The sequence below is a fragment of the Triturus cristatus genome, chromosome 6 (genome assembly GCF_964204655.1).
Source record: "Triturus cristatus chromosome 6, aTriCri1.1, whole genome shotgun sequence".
Taxonomy (NCBI): Eukaryota; Metazoa; Chordata; class Amphibia; order Caudata; family Salamandridae; genus Triturus; species Triturus cristatus.
This window is the reverse complement of record NC_140589.1, coordinates 100,744,012-100,760,639: the sequence shown is the minus strand read 5'-3', so window position 1 is coordinate 100,760,639 and position 16,628 is coordinate 100,744,012. Positions and strand designations below refer to the sequence as shown.

Genomic DNA, 16,628 nt, shown 5'->3' with positions numbered 1-16,628 from the left:
CCTACTTCCTGTGCTGTAGTTGTTTGTGTAGAGAGAGAGGTCGCAGGCAAGGAAATGTTGTGAGTCGGATACAGGACCCTAAATAGCTGGTGAGAGGTATGTGGTGTTCTAAAAGCATGAAAACTGTATACCTGTGAAATAAAGTGCTTTCGTATGTGTTCTTCTGTGTTTATTGTCCTGTGCATAAAGTTGCACCTTGTGTTTGAAGGTTTAAATTATTTCAGGCTTGCATGGAGGTAGACGTTTCTGAGTAACTTTTATTCATTTCTTAAAAGCCTATACTGTCAGGATGGCCGAGAGGTCTAAGGCGCTGTGTTTAGGCCACAGTCTCCTTTGGAGGCGTGGGTTCGAATCCCACTTCTGACATGCCTTTTGGAGATTTAATCTCCTTTATCAGGTTAACATCTGATGGAAGTTGCATCTGTTGGTCTTCACCTGGCACGTTATTCCGTTCTCCTCTTGTCAAGAGAGATGGGGTTTCTCATATATTTAGTTTCTATAACGTCTTGCTGACAAAGCGCAATCCTCACCAAATGAGCATAGGACCCATGTAAGAGGTCATCTGGAAGAGTCATGCTCTTGTATGCCCTGGCCAGACGGGCCCTGCAAATTTGGAAGAATGCCATGCATCTGGTAGACAACTGGACTCCAGCACACTTACAGCAATTTCCTTAGGGCTTTGATCAGGGGCTGCTTAAATTTGCATACTCCACCCTATGTTGTGACTTTGAGATCCCTTGTTGAAATTGCTTTAGCCAGCCAAGAGGTGGCTATTGTCTCAATTTCAAAGCAGCTTTGAGCCGTTCAAGTGGCTGGTGAATAGCACTTTCTCTTTGTTCGCCTCAAAGTTCTAAAGAGTTCTCCATAGGTCCTGCTCTGTACAGATTGTTCAAAGATCTGTTGGAAGTGCATATAATAGGATAAATAAATTGAGGGCATTCCTTTTCAGTACCTCACCTGCGTGGCTGTCTGGCCTCTGGAAGATCCTGGGAAAGCAAGTCAGGATGGCCGAGTGGTCTAAGGCGCTGCGTTCAGGTCGCAATCTCCTCTGGAGGCGTGGGTTCAAATCCCACTTCTGACAGTCCTGTGTTTACTCTAATTATTTTCTTGAGAAATATGATCATTTCCCTCGCAGTGGCTTATAGGATTGTCTTCTTGGAAGAGTGCAGTGAGTTTTTTTCTTGCTCTAGCCACTATTGGCCTAAGCTCTGTGCATTTTTTGGTTCCTAATATCTTTCTCACCCTTTAGATGAAAAAGTAGCATGGGGTCAGGATGGCCGAGTGGTCTAAGGTGCTGCGTTTAGGCCGCAGTCTCTGCTGGAGGCGTGGGTTCGAATCCCACTTCTGACAAAACTTGAATTCCATTTTCTCTCTCAGTTCCTTTAGAATCTCAGCTAAAAATTGGCAATGTAAATAATATCTGAATAAGTACCAAACTTCAGTTTCAACTGCAAATGCATTTGCCCTATTCTATCTTTAACGTTAATGTAATATTCTTCTAGCACTCGTGGTGTTTTATATTTCTTTTGTGGGGTACTTTAAAAATCTTTTTTATGAAAGAAATGGGTTACATTAAGTCTTGTGATGTTTTAGGTTTCCAATAAGGAGGTTTTAAATTTTATGTCACGTCATTTTCAGATGCTTCATTCAAGAGATGTTTCCACTATTGAATGCAGAGCAAGGGCAAAAATACAAGTGATAGAGCGAGTGAGTGAGAAGGAGTGTTGTGGAAGGAGAGAATGAAACAAAGACAGAGTGAGTGAATGGCAGGGAGGCATAGAAGAGGAGTCTAGTAGTGAAGGAGACCTGCTTTTCCCTGCTCTTGACCTCCCACCCATCCCCAAACAACCACAAACATACCTTCTGTGCAAAGTTGGCATGCAGAATTTCACTCCTCAGCAAGTGAGGGTGAGTCCCAGGCCAGGGGCTAAAGAGCAAAAGAGTGCCTGTGCTCAGACTTTCCCTGCTACGGATAGTTTATCTGGAACAAGGCCTACTCTCTTGTATCCAGCAAGGATCTAGAAATCCTGCATGAATCTGCAAGGCACATTGGCAGCATAAATTTGCATAAACTGCCCCACCTATTGCCTTCCTACTTCCTGTGCTGTAGTTGTTTGTGTAGAGAGAGAGGTCGCAGGCAAGGAAATGTTGTGAGTCGGATACAGGACCCTAAATAGCTGGTGAGAGGTATGTGGTGTTCTAAAAGCATGAAAACTGTATACCTGTGAAATAAAGTGCTTTCGTATGTGTTCTTCTGTGTTTATTGTCCTGTGCATAAAGTTGCACCTTGTGTTTGAAGGTTTAAATTATTTCAGGCTTGCATGGAGGTAGACGTTTCTGAGTAACTTTTATTCATTTCTTAAAAGCCTATACTGTCAGGATGGCCGAGAGGTCTAAGGCGCTGTGTTTAGGCCACGGTCTCCTTTGGAGCCATGGGTTCGAATCCCACTTCTGACATGCCTTTTGGAGATTTAATCTCCTTTATCAGGTTAACATCTGATGGAAGTTGCATCTGTTGGTCTTCACCTGGCACGTTATTCCGTTCTCCTTTTGTCAAGAGAGATGGGGTTTCTCATATATTTAGGTTCTATAACGTCTTGCTGACAAAGCGCAATCCTTACCAAATGAGCATAGGACCCATGTAAGAGGTCATCTGGAAGAGTCATGCTCTTGTATGCCCTGGCCAGACGGGCCCTGCAAATTTGGAAGAATGCCATGCATCTGGTAGACAACTGGACTCCAGCACACTTACAGCAATTTCCTTAGGGCTTTGATCAGGGGCTGCTTAAATTTGCATACTCCACCCTATGTTGTGACTTTGAGATCCCTTGTTGAAATTGCTTTAGCCAGCCAAGAGGTGGCTATTGTCTCAATTTCAAAGCAGCTTTGAGCCGTTCAAGTGGCTGGTGAATAGCACTTTCTCTTTGTTCGCCTCAAAGTTCTAAAGAGTTCTCCATAGGTCCTGCTCTGTACAGATTGTTCAAAGATCTGTTGGAAGTGCATATAATAGGATAAATAAATTGAGGGCATTCCTTTTCAGTACCTCACCTGCATGGCTGTCTGGCCTCTGGAAGATGCTGGGAAAGCAAGTCAGGATGGCCGAGTGGTCTAAGGCGCTGCGTTCAGGTCGCAGTCTCCTCTGGAGGCGTGGGTTCAAATCCCCCTTCTGACAGTCCTGTGTTTACTCTAATTTTTTTCTTGAGAAATATGATCATTTCCCTCGCAGTGGCTTATAGGATTGTCTTCTTGGAAGAGTGCAGTGAGTTATTTTCTTGCTCTAGCCACTATTGGCCTAAGCTCTGTGCATTTTTTGGTTCCTAATATCTTTCTCACCCTTTAGATGAAAAAGCAGCATGGGGTCAGGATGGCCGAGTGGTCTAAGGCGCTGTGTTAAGGCCGCAGTCTCTCCTGGAGGCGTGGGTTCAAATCCCGTTTCTGACAAAACTTGAATTCCATTTTCTCTCTCAGTTCCTTTAGAATCTCAGCTAAAAATTGGCAATGTAAATAATATCTGAATAAGTACCAAACTTGTTTCAACTGCAAATGCATTTGCCCTATTCTATCTTTAACGTTAATGTAATATTCTTCTAGCACTCGTGGTGTTTTATATTTCTTTTGTGGGGTACTTTAAAAATCTTTTTTATGAAAGAAATGGGTTACATTAAGTCTTGTGATGTTTTAGGTTTCCAATAAGGAGGTTTTAAATTTTATGTCACGTCATTTTCAGATGCTTCATTCAAGAGATGTTTCCACTATAGAATGCAGTGCAAGGGCAAAAATACAAGTGATAGAGCGAGTGAGTGAGAAGGAGTATTGTGGAAGGAGAGAATGAAACAAAGACAGAGTGAGTGAATAGCAGGGAGGCATAGAAGAGGAGTCTAGTAGTGAAGGAGACCTGCTTTTCCCTGCTCTTGACCTCCCACCCATCCCCAAACAACCACAAACATACCTTCTGTGCAAAGTTGGTATGCAGAATTTCACGCCTCAGCAAGTGAGGGTGAGTCCCAGGCCAGGGTCTAAAGAGCAAAAGAGTGCCTGTGCTCAGACTTTCCCTGCTAGGGATAGTTTATCTGGAACAAGGCCTACTCTCTTGTATCCAGCAAGGATCTAGAAATCCTGCATGAATCTGCAAGGCACATTGGCAGCATAAATTTGCATAAACTGCCCCACCTATTGCCTTCCTACTTCCTGTGCTGTAGTTGTTTGTGTAGAGAGAGAGGTCGCAGGCAAGGAAATGTTGTGAGTCGGATACAGGACCCTAAATAGCTGGTGAGAGGTATGTGGTGTTCTAAAAGCATGAAAACTGTATACCTGTGAAATAAAGTGCTTTCGTATGTGTTCTTCTGTATTTATTGTCCTGTGCATAAAGTTGCACCTTGTGTTTGAAGGTTTAAATTATTTCAGGCTTGCATGGAGGTAGACGTTTCTGAGTAACTTTTATTCATTTCTTAAAAGCCTATACTGTCAGGATGGCCGAGAGGTCTAAGGTGCTGTGTTTAGGCCACAGTCTCCTTTGGAGGCATGGGTTCAAATCCCACTTCTGGCATGCCTTTTGGAGATTTAATCTCCTTTATCAGGTTAACATCTGATGGAAGTTGCATCTGTTGGTCTTCACCTGGCACGTTATTCCGTTCTCCTCTTGTCAAGAGAGATGGGGTTTCTCATATATTTAGGTTCTATAACGTCTTGCTGACAAAGCGCAATCCTTACCAAATGAGCATAGGACCCATGTAAGAGGTCATCTGGAAGAGTCATGCTCTTGTATGCCCTGGCCAGACGGGCCCTGCAAATTTGGAAGAATGACATGCATCTGGTAGACAACTGGACTCCAGCACACTTACAGCAATTTCTTTAGGGCTTTGATCAGGGGCTGCTTAAATTTGCATACTCCACCCTATGTTGTGACTTTGAGATCCTTTGTTGAAATTGCTTTAGCCAGCCAAGAGGTGGCTATTGTCTCAATTTCAAAGCAGCTTTGAGCCGTTCAAGTGGCTGGTGAATAGCACTTTCTCTTTGTTCGCCTCAAAGTTCTAAAGAGTTCTCCATAGGTCCTGCTCTGTACAGATTGTTCAAAGATCTGTTGGAAGTGCATATAATAGGATAAGTAAATTGAGGGCATTCCTTTTCAGTACCTCACTTGCATGGCTGTTTGGCCTCTGGAAGATGCTGGGAAAGCAAGTCAGGATGGCCGAGTGGTCTAAGGCGCTGCGTTCAGGTCGCAGTCTCCTCTGGAGGCGTGGGTTCAAATCCCACTTCTGACAGCCCTGTGTTTACTCTACTTTTTTTCTTGAGAAATATGATCATTTCCCTCGCAGTGGCTTATAGGATTGTCTTCTTGGAAGAGTGCAGTGAGTTTTTTTCTTGCTCTAGCCAGTATTGGCCTAAGCTCTGTGCATTTTTTGGTTCCTAATATCTTTCTCACCCTTTAGATGAAAAAGCAGCATGGGGTCGGGATAGCCGAGTGGTCTAAGGCGCTGCGTTAAGGCCGCAGTCTCTCATGGAGGCGTGGGTTCGAATCCCGCTTCTGACAAAACTTGAATTCCATTTTCTCTCTCAGTTCCTTTAGAATCTCAGCTAAAAATTGGCAATGTAAATAATATCTGAATAAGTACCAAACTTCAGTTTCAACTGCAAATGCATTTGCCCTATTCTATCTTTAACGTTAATGTAATATTCTTCTAGCACTCGTGGTGTTTTATATTTCTTTTGTGGGGTACTTTAAAAATCTTTTTTATGAAAGAAATGGGTTACATTAAGTCTTGTGATGTTTTAGGTTTCCAATAAGGAGGTTTTAAATGTTATGTCACGTCATTTTCAGATGCTTCATTCAAGAGATGTTTCCACTATAGAATGCAGAGCAAGGGCAAAAATACAAGTGATAGAGCGAGTGAGTGAGAAGGAGTGTTGTGGAAGGAGAGAATGAAACAAAGACAGAGTGAGTGAATGGCAGGGAGGCATAGAAGAGGAGTCTAGTAGTGAAGGAGACCTGCTTTTCCCTGCTCTTGACCTCCCACCCATCCCCAAACAACCACAAACATACCTTCTGTGCAAAGTTGGTATGCAGAATTTCACGCCTCAGCAAGTGAGGGTGAGTCCCAGGCCAGGGGCTAAAGAGCAAAAGAGTGCCTGTGCTCAGACTTTCCCTGCTAGGGATAGTTTATCTGGAACAAGGCCTACTCTCTTGTATCCAGCAAGGATCTAGAAATCCTGCATGAATCTGCAAGGTACATTGGCAGAATAAATTTGCATAAACTGCCCCACCTATTGCCTTCCTACTTCCTGTGCTGTAGTTGTTTGTGTAGAGAGAGAGGTCGCAGGCAAGGAAATGTTGTGAGTCGGATACAGGACCCTAAATAGCTGGTGAGAGGTATGTGGTGTTCTAAAAGCATGAAAACTGTATACCTGTGAAATAAAGTGCTTTCGTATGTGTTCTTCTGTGTTTATTGTCCTGTGCATAAAGTTGCACCTTGTGTTTGAAGGTTTAAATTATTTCAGGCTTGCATGGAGGTAGACGTTTCTGAGTAACTTTTATTCATTTCTTAAAAGCCTATACTGTCAGGATGGCCGAGAGGTCTAAGGTGCTGTGTTTAGGCCACCGTCTCCTTTGGAGGCATGGGTTCGAATCCCACTTCTGACATGCCTTTTGGAGATTTAATCTCCTTTATCAGGTTAACATCTGATGGAAGTTGCATCTGTTGGTCTTCACCTGGCACGTTATTCCGTTCTCCTCTTGTCAAGAGAGATGGGGTTTCTCATATATTTAGGTTCTATAACGTCTTGCTGACAAAGCGCAATCCTTACCAAATGAGCATAGGACCCATGTAAGAGGTCATCTGGAAGAGTCATGCTCTTGTATGCCCTGGCCAGACGGGCCCTGTAAATTTGGAAGAATGCCATGCATCTGGTAGACAACTGGACTCCAGCACACTTACAGCAATTTCCTCAGGGCTTTGATCAGGGGCTGCTTAAATTTGCATACTCCACCCTATGTTGTGACTTTGAGATCCCTTGTTGAAATTGCTTTAGCCAGCCAAGAGGTGGCTATTGTCTCAATTTCAAAGCAGCTTTGAGCCGTTCAAGTGGCTGGTGAATAGCACTTTCTCTTTGTTCGCCTCAAAGTTCTAAAGAGTTCTCCATAGGTCCTGCTCTGTACAGATTGTTCAAAGATCTGTTGGAAGTGCATAAAAAAGGATAAATAAATTGAGGGCATTCCTTTTCAGTACGTCACCTGCATGGCTGTCTGGCCTCTGGAAGAAGCTGGGAAAGCAAGTCAGGATGGCCGAGTGGTCTAAGGCGCTGCGTTCAGGTCGCAGTCTCCTCTGGAGGTGTGGGTTCAAATCCCACTTCTGACAGTCCTGTGTTTACTCTACTTTTCTTCTTGAGAAATATGATCATTTCCCTCGCAGTGGCTTACAAGATTTTCTTCTTGGAAGAGTGCAGTGAGTTTTTTTCTTGCTCTAGCCACTATTGGCCTAAGCTCTGTGAATTTTTTGGTTCCTAATATATTTCTCACCCTTTAGATGAAAAAGCAGCATGGGGTCAGGATGGCCGAGTGGTCTAAGGCGCTGTGTGAGGCCGCAGTCTCTCCTGGAGGCGTGGGTTCAAATCCCACTTCTGACAAAACTTGAATTCCATTTTCTCTCTCAGTTCCTTTAGAATCTCAGCTAAAAATTGGCAATGTAAATAATATCTGAATAAGTACCAAACTTCAGTTTCAACTGCAAATGCATTTGCCCTATTCTATCTTTAACGTTAATGTAATATTCTTCTAGCACTCGTGGTGTTTTATATTTCTTTTGTGGGGTACTTTAAAAATCTTTTTTATGAAAGAAATGGGTTACATTAAGTCTTGTGATGTTTTAGGTTTCCATTAAGGAGGTTTTAAATTTTATGTCACGTCATTTTCAGATGCTTCATTCAAGAGATGTTTCCACTATAGAATGCAGAGCAAGGGCAAAAATACAAGTGATAGAGCGAGTGAGTGAGAAGGAGTGTTGTGGAAGGAGAGAATGAAACAAAGACAGAGTGAGTGAATGGCAGGGAGGCATAGAAGAGGAGTCTAGTAGTGAAGGAGACCTGCTTTTACCTGCTCTTGACCTCCCACCCATCCCCAAACAACCACAAACATACCTTCTGTGCAAAGTTGGTATGCAGAATTTCACGCCTCAGCAAGTGAGGGAGAGTCCCAGGCCAGGGGCTAAAGAGCAAAAGAGTGCCTGTGCTCAGACTTTCCCTGCTAGGGATAGTTTATCTGGAACAAGGCCTACTCTCTTGTATCCAGCAAGGATCTAGAAATCCTGCATGAATCTGCAAGGCACAATGGCAGCATAAATTTGCATAAACTGCCCCACCTATTGCCTTCCTACTTCCTGTGCTGTAGTTGTTTGTGTAGAGAGAGAGGTCGCAGGCAAGGAAATGTTGTGAGTCGGATACAGGACCCTAAATAGCTGGTGAGAGGTATGTGGTGTTCTAAAAGCATGAAAACTGTATACCTGTGAAATAAAGTGCTTTCGTATGTGTTCTTCTGTGTTTATTGTCCTGTGCATAAAGTTGCACCTTGTGTTTGAAGGTTTAAATTATTTCAGGCTTGCATGGAGGTAGACGTTTCTGAGTAACTTTTATTCATTTCTTAAAAGCCTATACTGTCAGGATGGCCGAGAGGTCTAAGGTGCTGTGTTTAGGCCACAGTCTCCTTTGGAGGCATGGGTTCGAATCCCACTTCTGGCATGCCTTTTGGAGATTTAATCTCCTTTATCAGGTTAACATCTGATGGAAGTTGCATCTGTTGGTCTTCACCTGGCACGTTATTCCGTTCTCCTCTTGTCAAGAGAGATGGGGATTCTCATATATTTAGGTTCTATAACGTCTTGCTGACAAAGCGCAATCCTTACCAAATGAGCATAGGACCCATGTAAGAGGTCATCTGGAAGAGTCATGCTCTTGTATGCCCTAGCCAGACGGGCCCTGCAAATTTGGAAGAATGACATGCATCTGGTAGACAACTGGACTCCAGCACACTTACAGCAATTTCTTTAGGGCTTTGATCAGGGGCTGCTTAAATTTGCATACTCCACCCTATGTTGTGACTTTGAGATCCTTTGTTGAAATTGCTTTAGCCAGCCAAGAGGTGGCTATTGTCTCAATTTCAAAGCAGCTTTGAGCCGTTCAAGTGGCTGGTGAATAGCACTTTCTCTTTGTTCGCCTCAAAGTTCTAAAGAGTTCTCCATAGGTCCTGCTCTGTACAGATTGTTCAAAGATCTGTTGGAAGTGCATATAATAGGATAAGTAAATTGAGGGCATTCCTTTTCAGTACCTCACTTGCATGGCTGTTTGGCCTCTGGAAGATGCTGGGAAAGCAAGTCAGGATGGCCGAGTGGTCTAAGGCGCTGCGTTCAGGTCGCAGTCTCCTCTGGAGGCGTGGGTTCAAATCCCACTTCTGACAGCCCTGTGTTTACTCTACTTTTTTTCTTGAGAAATATGATCATTTCCCTCGCAGTGGCTTATAGGATTGTCTTCTTGGAAGAGTGCAGTGAGTTATTTTCTTGCTCTAGCCACTATTGGCCTAAGCTCTGTGCATTTTTTGGTTCCTAATATCTTTTTCACCCTTTAGATGAAAAAGCAGCATGGGGTCGGGATAGCCGAGTGGTCTAAGGCGCTGCGTTAAGGCCGCAGTCTCTCATGGAGGCGTGGGTTCGAATCCCGCTTCTGACAAAACTTGAATTCCATTTTCTCTCTCAGTTCCTTTAGAATCTCAGCTAAAAATTGGCAATGTAAATAATATCTGAATAAGTACCAAACTTCAGTTTCAACTGCAAATGCATTTGCCCTATTCTATCTTTAACGTTAATCTAATATTCTTCTAGCACTCGTGGTGTTTTATATTTCTTTTGTGGGGTACTTTAAAAATCTTTTTTATGAAAGAAATGGGTTACATTAAGTCTTGTGATGTTTTAGGTTTCCAATAGGGAGGTTTTAAATGTTATGTCACGTCATTTTCAGATGCTTCATTCAAGAGATGTTTCCACTATAGAATGCAGAGCAAGGGCAAAAATACAAGTGATAGAGCGAGTGAGTGAGAAGGAGTGTTGTGGAAGGAGAGAATGAAACAAAGACAGAGTGAGTGAATGGCAGGGAGGCATAGAAGAGGAGTCTAGTAGTGAAGGAGACCTGCTTTTCCCTGCTCTTGACCTCCCACCCATCCCCAAACAACCACAAACATACCTTCTGTGCAAAGTTGGTATGCAGAATTTCACGCCTCAGCAAGTGAGGGTGAGTCCCAGGCCAGGGGCTAAAGAGCAAAAGAGTGCCTGTGCTCAGACTTTCCCTGCTAGGGATAGTTTATCTGGAACAAGGCCTACTCTCTTGTATCCAGCAAGGATCTAGAAATCCTGCATGAATCTGCAAGGTACATTGGCAGAATAAATTTGCATAAACTGCCCCACCTATTGCCTTCCTACTTCCTGTGCTGTAGTTGTTTGTGTAGAGAGAGAGGTCGCAGGCAAGGAAATGTTGTGAGTCGGATACAGGACCCTAAATAGCTGGTGAGAGGTATGTGCTGTTCTAAAAGCATGAAAACTGTATACCTGTGAAATAAAGTGCTTTCGTATGTGTTCTTCTGTGTTTATTGTCCTGTGCATAAAGTTGCACCTTGTGTTTGAAGGTTTAAATTATTTCAGGCTTGCATGGAGGTAGACGTTTCTGAGTAACTTTTATTCATTTCTTAAAAGCCTATACTGTCAGGATGGCCGAGAGGTCTAAGGTGCTGTGTTTAGGCCACCGTCTCCTTTGGAGGCATGGGTTCGAATCCCACTTCTGACATGCCTTTTGGAGATTTAATCTCCTTTATCAGGTTAACATCTGATGGAAGTTGCATCTGTTGGTCTTCACCTGGCACGTTATTCCGTTCTCCTCTTGTCAAGAGAGATGGGGTTTCTCATATATTTAGGTTCTATAACGTCTTGCTGACAAAGCGCAATCCTTACCAAATGAGCATAGGACCCATGTAAGAGGTCATCTGGAAGAGTCATGCTCTTGTATGCCCTGGCCAGACGGGCCCTGTAAATTTGGAAGAATGCCATGCATCTGGTAGACAACTGGACTCCAGCACACTTACAGCAATTTCCTCAGGGCTTTGATCAGGGGCTGCTTAAATTTGCATACTCCACCCTATGTTGTGACTTTGAGATCCCTTGTTGAAATTGCTTTAGCCAGCCAAGAGGTGGCTATTGTCTCAATTTCAAAGCAGCTTTGAGCCGTTCAAGTGGCTGGTGAATAGCACTTTCTCTTTGTTCGCCTCAAAGTTCTAAAGAGTTCTCCATAGGTCCTGCTCTGTACAGATTGTTCAAAGATCTGTTGGAAGTGCATAAAATAGGATAAATAAATTGAGGGCATTCCTTTTCAGTACCTCACCTGCATGGCTGTCTGGCCTCTGGAAGAAGCTGGGAAAGCAAGTCAGGATGGCCGAGTGGTCTAAGGTGCTGCGTTCAGGTCGCAGTCTCCTCTGGAGGTGTGGGTTCAAATCCCACTTCTGACAGTCCTGTGTTTACTCTACTTTTTTTCTTGAGAAATATGATCATTTCCCTCGCAGTGGCTTATAGGATTGTCTTCTTGGAAGAGTGCAGTGAGTTTTTTTCTTGCTCTAGCCACTATTGGCCTAAGCTCTGTGCATTTTTTGGTTCCTAATATCTTTCTCACCCTTTAGATGAAAAAGCAGCATTGGGTGAGGATGGCCGAGTGGTCTAAGGCGGTGCGTTAAGGCCACAGTCTCTCCTGGAGGCGTGGGTTCGAATCCCACTTCTGACAAAACTTGAATTCCATTTTCTCTCTCAGTTCCTTTAGAATCTCAGCTAAAAATTGGCAATGTAAATAATATCTGAATAAGTACCAAACTTCAGTTTCAACTGCAAATGCATTTGCCCTATTCTATCTTTAACGTTAATGTAATATTCTTCTAGCGCTCGTGGTGTTTTATATTTCTTTTGTGGGGTACTTTAAAAATCTTTTTTATGAAAGAAATGGGTTACATTAAGTCTTGTGATGTTTTAGGTTTCCAATAAGGAGGTTTTAAATTTTATGTCACGTCATTTTCAGATGCTTCATTCAAGAGATGTTTCCACTATAGAATGCAGAGCAAGGGCAAAAATACAAGTGATAGAGCGCGTGAGTGAGAAGGAGTGTTGTGGAAGGAGAGAATGAAACAAAGACAGAGTGAGTGAATGGCAGGGAGGCATAGAAGAGGAGTCTAGTAGTGAAGGAGACCTGCTTTTCCCTGCTCTTGACCTCCCACCCATCCCCAAACAACCACAAACATACCTTCTGTGCAAAGTTGGTATGCAGAATTTCACGCCTCAGCAAGTGAGGGTGAGTCCCAGGCCAGGGGCTAAAGAGCAAAAGAGTGCCTGTGCTCAGACTTTCCCTGCTAGGGATAGTTTATCTGGAACAAGGCCTACTCTCTTGTATCCAGCAAGGATCTAGAAATCCTGCATGAATCTGCAAGGCACAATGGTAGCATAAATTTGCATAAACTGCCCCACCTATTGCCTTCCTACTTCCTGTGCTGTAGTTGTTTGTGTAGAGAGAGAGGTCGCAGGCAAGGAAATGTTGTGAGTCGGATACAGGACCCTAAATAGCTGGTGAGAGGTATGTGGTGTTCTAAAAGCATGAAAACTGTATACCTGTGAAATAAAGTGCTTTCGTATGTGTTCTTCTGTGTTTATTGTCCTGTGCATAAAGTTGCACCTTGTGTTTGAAGGTTTAAATTATTTCAGGCTTGCATGGAGGTAGACGTTTCTGAGTAACTTTTATTCATTTCTTAAATGCCTATATTGTCAGGATGGCCGAGAGGTCTAAGGCGCTGTGTTTAGGCCACAGTCTCCTTTGGAGCCGTGGGTTCGAATCCCACTTCTGACATGCCTTTTGGACATTTAATCTCCTTTATCAGGTTAACATCTGATGGAAGTTGCATCTGTTGGTCTTCACCTGGCACGTTATTCCGTTCTCCTCTTGTCAAGAGAGATGGGGTTTCTCATATATTTAGGTTCTATAACGTCTTGCTGACAAAGCGCAATCCTTACCAAATGAGCATAGGACCCATGTAAGAGGTCATCTGGAAGAGTCATGCTCTTGTATGCCCTGGCCAGATGGGCCCTGCAAATTTGGAAGAATGCCATTCATCTGGTGGACAACTGGACTCCAGCACACTTACAGCAATTTCCTCAGGGCTTTGATCAGGGGCTGCTTAAATTTGCATACTCCACCCTATGTTGTGACTGTGAGATCCCTTGTTGAAATTGCTTTAGCCAGCCAAGAGGTGGCTATTGTCTCAATTTCAAAGCAGCTTTGAGCCGTTCAAGTGGCTGGTGAATAGCACTTTCTCTTTGTTCGCCTCAAAGTTCTAAAGAGTTCTCCATAGGTCCTGCTCTGTACAGATTGTTCAAAGATCTGTTGGAAGTTCATATAATAGGATAAATAAATTGAGGGCATTCCTTTTCAGTACCTCACCTGCATGGCTGTCTGGCCTCTGGAAGATGCTGGGAAAGCAAGTCAGGATGGCAGAGTGGTCTAAGGCGCTGCGTTCAGGTCGCAGTCTCCTCTGGAAGTGTGGGTTCAAATCCCACTTCTGACAGTCCTGTGTTTACTCTCCTTTTTTTCTTGAGAAATATGATCATTTCCCTCGCAGTGGCTTATAGGATTGTCTTCTTGGAAGAGTGCAGTGAGTTTTTTTCTTGCTCTAGCCACTATTGGCCTAAGCTCTGTGCATTTTTTGGTTCCTAATATATTTCTCACCCTTTAGCGGAAAAAGCAGCATGGGGTCAGGATGGCCCAGTGGTCTAAGGCTCTGCGTTAAGGCCACAGTCTCTCCTGGAGGCGTGGGTTCGAATCCCACTTCTGACAAAACTTGAATTCCATTTTCTCTCTCAGTTCCTTTAGAATCTCAGCTAAAAATTGGCAATGTAAATAATATCTGAATAAGTGCCAAACTTCAGTTTTAACTGCAAATGCATTTGCCCTATTCTATCTTTAACGTTAATGTAATATTCTTCTAGCACTCGTGGTGTTTTATATTTCTTTTGTGGGGTACTTTAAAAATCTTTTTTATGAAAGAAATGGGTTACATTAAGTCTTGTGATGTTTTAGGTTTCCAATAAGGAGGTTTTAAATGTTATGTCACGTCATTTTCAGATGCTTCATTCAAGAGATGTTTCCACTATAGAATGCAGAGCAAGGGCAAAAATACAAGTGATAGAGCGAGTGAGTGAGAAGGAGTGTTGTGGAAGGAGAGAATGAAACAAAGACAGAGTGAGTGAATGGCAGGGAGGCATAGAAGAGGAGTCTAGTAGTGAAGGAGACCTGCTTTTCCCTGCTCTTGACCTCCCACCCATCCCCAAACAACCACAAACATACCTTCTGTGCAAAGTTGGTATGCAGAATTTCACGCCTCAGCAAGTGAGGGTGAGTCCCAGGCCAGGGGCTAAAGAGCAAAAGAGTGCCTGTGCTCAGACTTTCCCTGCTAGGGATAGTTTATCTGGAACAAGGCCTACTCTCTTGTATCCAGCAAGGATCTAGAAATCCTGCATGAATCTGCAAGGTACATTGGCAGAATAAATTTGCATAAACTGCCCCACCTATTGCCTTCCTACTTCCTGTGCTGTAGTTGTTTGTGTAGAGAGAGAGGTCGCAGGCAAGGAAATGTTGTGAGTCGGATACAGGACCCTAAATAGCTGGTGAGAGGTATGTGGTGTTCTAAAAGCATGAAAACTGTATACCTGTGAAATAAAGTGCTTTCGTATGTGTTCTTCTGTGTTTATTGTCCTGTGCATAAAGTTGCACCTTGTGTTTGAAGGTTTAAATTATTTCAGGCTTGCATGGAGGTAGACGTTTCTGAGTAACTTTTATTCATTTCTTAAAAGCCTATACTGTCAGGATGGCCGAGAGGTCTAAGGTGCTGTGTTTAGGCCACCGTCTCCTTTGGAGGCATGGGTTCGAATCCCACTTCTGACATGCCTTTTGGAGATTTAATCTCCTTTATCAGGTTAACATCTGATGGAAGTTGCATCTGTTGGTCTTCACCTGGCACGTTATTCCGTTCTCCTCTTGTCAAGAGAGATGGGGTTTCTCATATATTTAGGTTCTATAACGTCTTGCTGACAAAGCGCAATCCTTACCAAATGAGCATAGGACCCATGTAAGAGGTCATCTGGAAGAGTCATGCTCTTGTATGCCCTGGCCAGACGGGCCCTGTAAATTTGGAAGAATGCCATGCATCTGGTAGACAACTGGACTCCAGCACACTTACAGCAATTTCCTCAGGGCTTTGATCAGGGGCTGCTTAAATTTGCATACTCCACCCTATGTTGTGACTTTGAGATCCCTTGTTGAAATTGCTTTAGCCAGCCAAGAGGTGGCTATTGTCTCAATTTCAAAGCAGCTTTGAGCCGTTCAAGTGGCTGGTGAATAGCACTTTCTCTTTGTTCGCCTCAAAGTTCTAAAGAGTTCTCCATAGGTCCTGCTCTGTACAGATTGTTCAAAGATCTGTTGGAAGTGCATAAAAAAGGATAAATAAATTGAGGGCATTCCTTTTCAGTACGTCACCTGCATGGCTGTCTGGCCTCTGGAAGAAGCTGGGAAAGCAAGTCAGGATGGCCGAGTGGTCTAAGGCGCTGCGTTCAGGTCGCAGTCTCCTCTGGAGGTGTGGGTTCAAATCCCACTTCTGACAGTCCTGTGTTTACTCTACTTTTCTTCTTGAGAAATATGATCATTTCCCTCGCAGTGGCTTACAAGATTTTCTTCTTGGAAGAGTGCAGTGAGTTTTTTTCTTGCTCTAGCCACTATTGGCCTAAGCTCTGTGAATTTTTTGGTTCCTAATATATTTCTCACCCTTTAGATGAAAAAGCAGCATGGGGTCAGGATGGCCGAGTGGTCTAAGGCGCTGTGTGAGGCCGCAGTCTCTCCTGGAGGCGTGGGTTCAAATCCCACTTCTGACAAAACTTGAATTCCATTTTCTCTCTCAGTTCCTTTAGAATCTCAGCTAAAAATTGGCAATGTAAATAATATCTGAATAAGTACCAAACTTCAGTTTCAACTGCAAATGCATTTGCCCTATTCTATCTTTAACGTTAATGTAATATTCTTCTAGCACTCGTGGTGTTTTATATTTCTTTTGTGGGGTACTTTAAAAATCTTTTTTATGAAAGAAATGGGTTACATTAAGTCTTGTGATGTTTTAGGTTTCCATTAAGGAGGTTTTAAATTTTATGTCACGTCATTTTCAGATGCTTCATTCAAGAGATGTTTCCACTATAGAATGCAGAGCAAGGGCAAAAATACAAGTGATAGAGCGAGTGAGTGAGAAGGAGTGTTGTGGAAGGAGAGAATGAAACAAAGACAGAGTGAGTGAATGGCAGGGAGGCATAGAAGAGGAGTCTAGTAGTGAAGGAGACCTGCTTTTACCTGCTCTTGACCTCCCACCCATCCCCAAACAACCACAAACATACCTTCTGTGCAAAGTTGGTATGCAGAATTTCACGCCTCAGCAAGTGAGGGAGAGTCCCAGGCCAGGGGCTAAAGAGCAAAAGAGTGCCTGTGCTCAGACTTTCCCTGCTAGGGATAGTTTATCTGGAACAAGGCCT

General features: G+C 43.4%; 11 non-coding genes across 11 annotated transcripts; all 11 read left to right on the top strand.

The window, feature by feature from the left end:
* The first annotated feature begins 283 nt into the window (after window positions 1-283).
* Window positions 284-366, top strand: TRNAL-UAG (transfer RNA leucine (anticodon UAG)). Its single transcript has one exon. It is a non-coding gene; the product is annotated as a tRNA-Leu (tRNA).
* A 632-nt stretch (window positions 367-998) lies between these two features.
* TRNAL-CAG (transfer RNA leucine (anticodon CAG)) lies at window positions 999-1,081 on the top strand. The gene has a single exon. It is a non-coding gene; the product is annotated as a tRNA-Leu (tRNA).
* Window positions 1,082-1,267: 186 nt separating this feature from the next.
* On the top strand, window positions 1,268-1,350 carry TRNAL-UAG (transfer RNA leucine (anticodon UAG)). The gene has a single exon. It is a non-coding gene; the product is annotated as a tRNA-Leu (tRNA).
* Window positions 1,351-5,178: 3,828 nt separating this feature from the next.
* Window positions 5,179-5,261, top strand: TRNAL-CAG (transfer RNA leucine (anticodon CAG)). Its single transcript has one exon. It is a non-coding gene; the product is annotated as a tRNA-Leu (tRNA).
* Window positions 5,262-5,447: 186 nt separating this feature from the next.
* On the top strand, window positions 5,448-5,530 carry TRNAL-AAG (transfer RNA leucine (anticodon AAG)). Its single transcript has one exon. It is a non-coding gene; the product is annotated as a tRNA-Leu (tRNA).
* Window positions 5,531-7,269: 1,739 nt separating this feature from the next.
* On the top strand, window positions 7,270-7,352 carry TRNAL-CAG (transfer RNA leucine (anticodon CAG)). Its single transcript has one exon. It is a non-coding gene; the product is annotated as a tRNA-Leu (tRNA).
* Window positions 7,353-9,359: 2,007 nt separating this feature from the next.
* Window positions 9,360-9,442, top strand: TRNAL-CAG (transfer RNA leucine (anticodon CAG)). The gene has a single exon. It is a non-coding gene; the product is annotated as a tRNA-Leu (tRNA).
* Window positions 9,443-9,628: 186 nt separating this feature from the next.
* TRNAL-AAG (transfer RNA leucine (anticodon AAG)) lies at window positions 9,629-9,711 on the top strand. Its single transcript has one exon. It is a non-coding gene; the product is annotated as a tRNA-Leu (tRNA).
* A 1,739-nt stretch (window positions 9,712-11,450) lies between these two features.
* On the top strand, window positions 11,451-11,533 carry TRNAL-CAG (transfer RNA leucine (anticodon CAG)). The gene has a single exon. It is a non-coding gene; the product is annotated as a tRNA-Leu (tRNA).
* Window positions 11,534-12,826: 1,293 nt separating this feature from the next.
* On the top strand, window positions 12,827-12,909 carry TRNAL-UAG (transfer RNA leucine (anticodon UAG)). Its single transcript has one exon. It is a non-coding gene; the product is annotated as a tRNA-Leu (tRNA).
* Window positions 12,910-15,632: 2,723 nt separating this feature from the next.
* On the top strand, window positions 15,633-15,715 carry TRNAL-CAG (transfer RNA leucine (anticodon CAG)). The gene has a single exon. It is a non-coding gene; the product is annotated as a tRNA-Leu (tRNA).
* The last annotated feature ends 913 nt before the right edge of the window (window positions 15,716-16,628 follow it).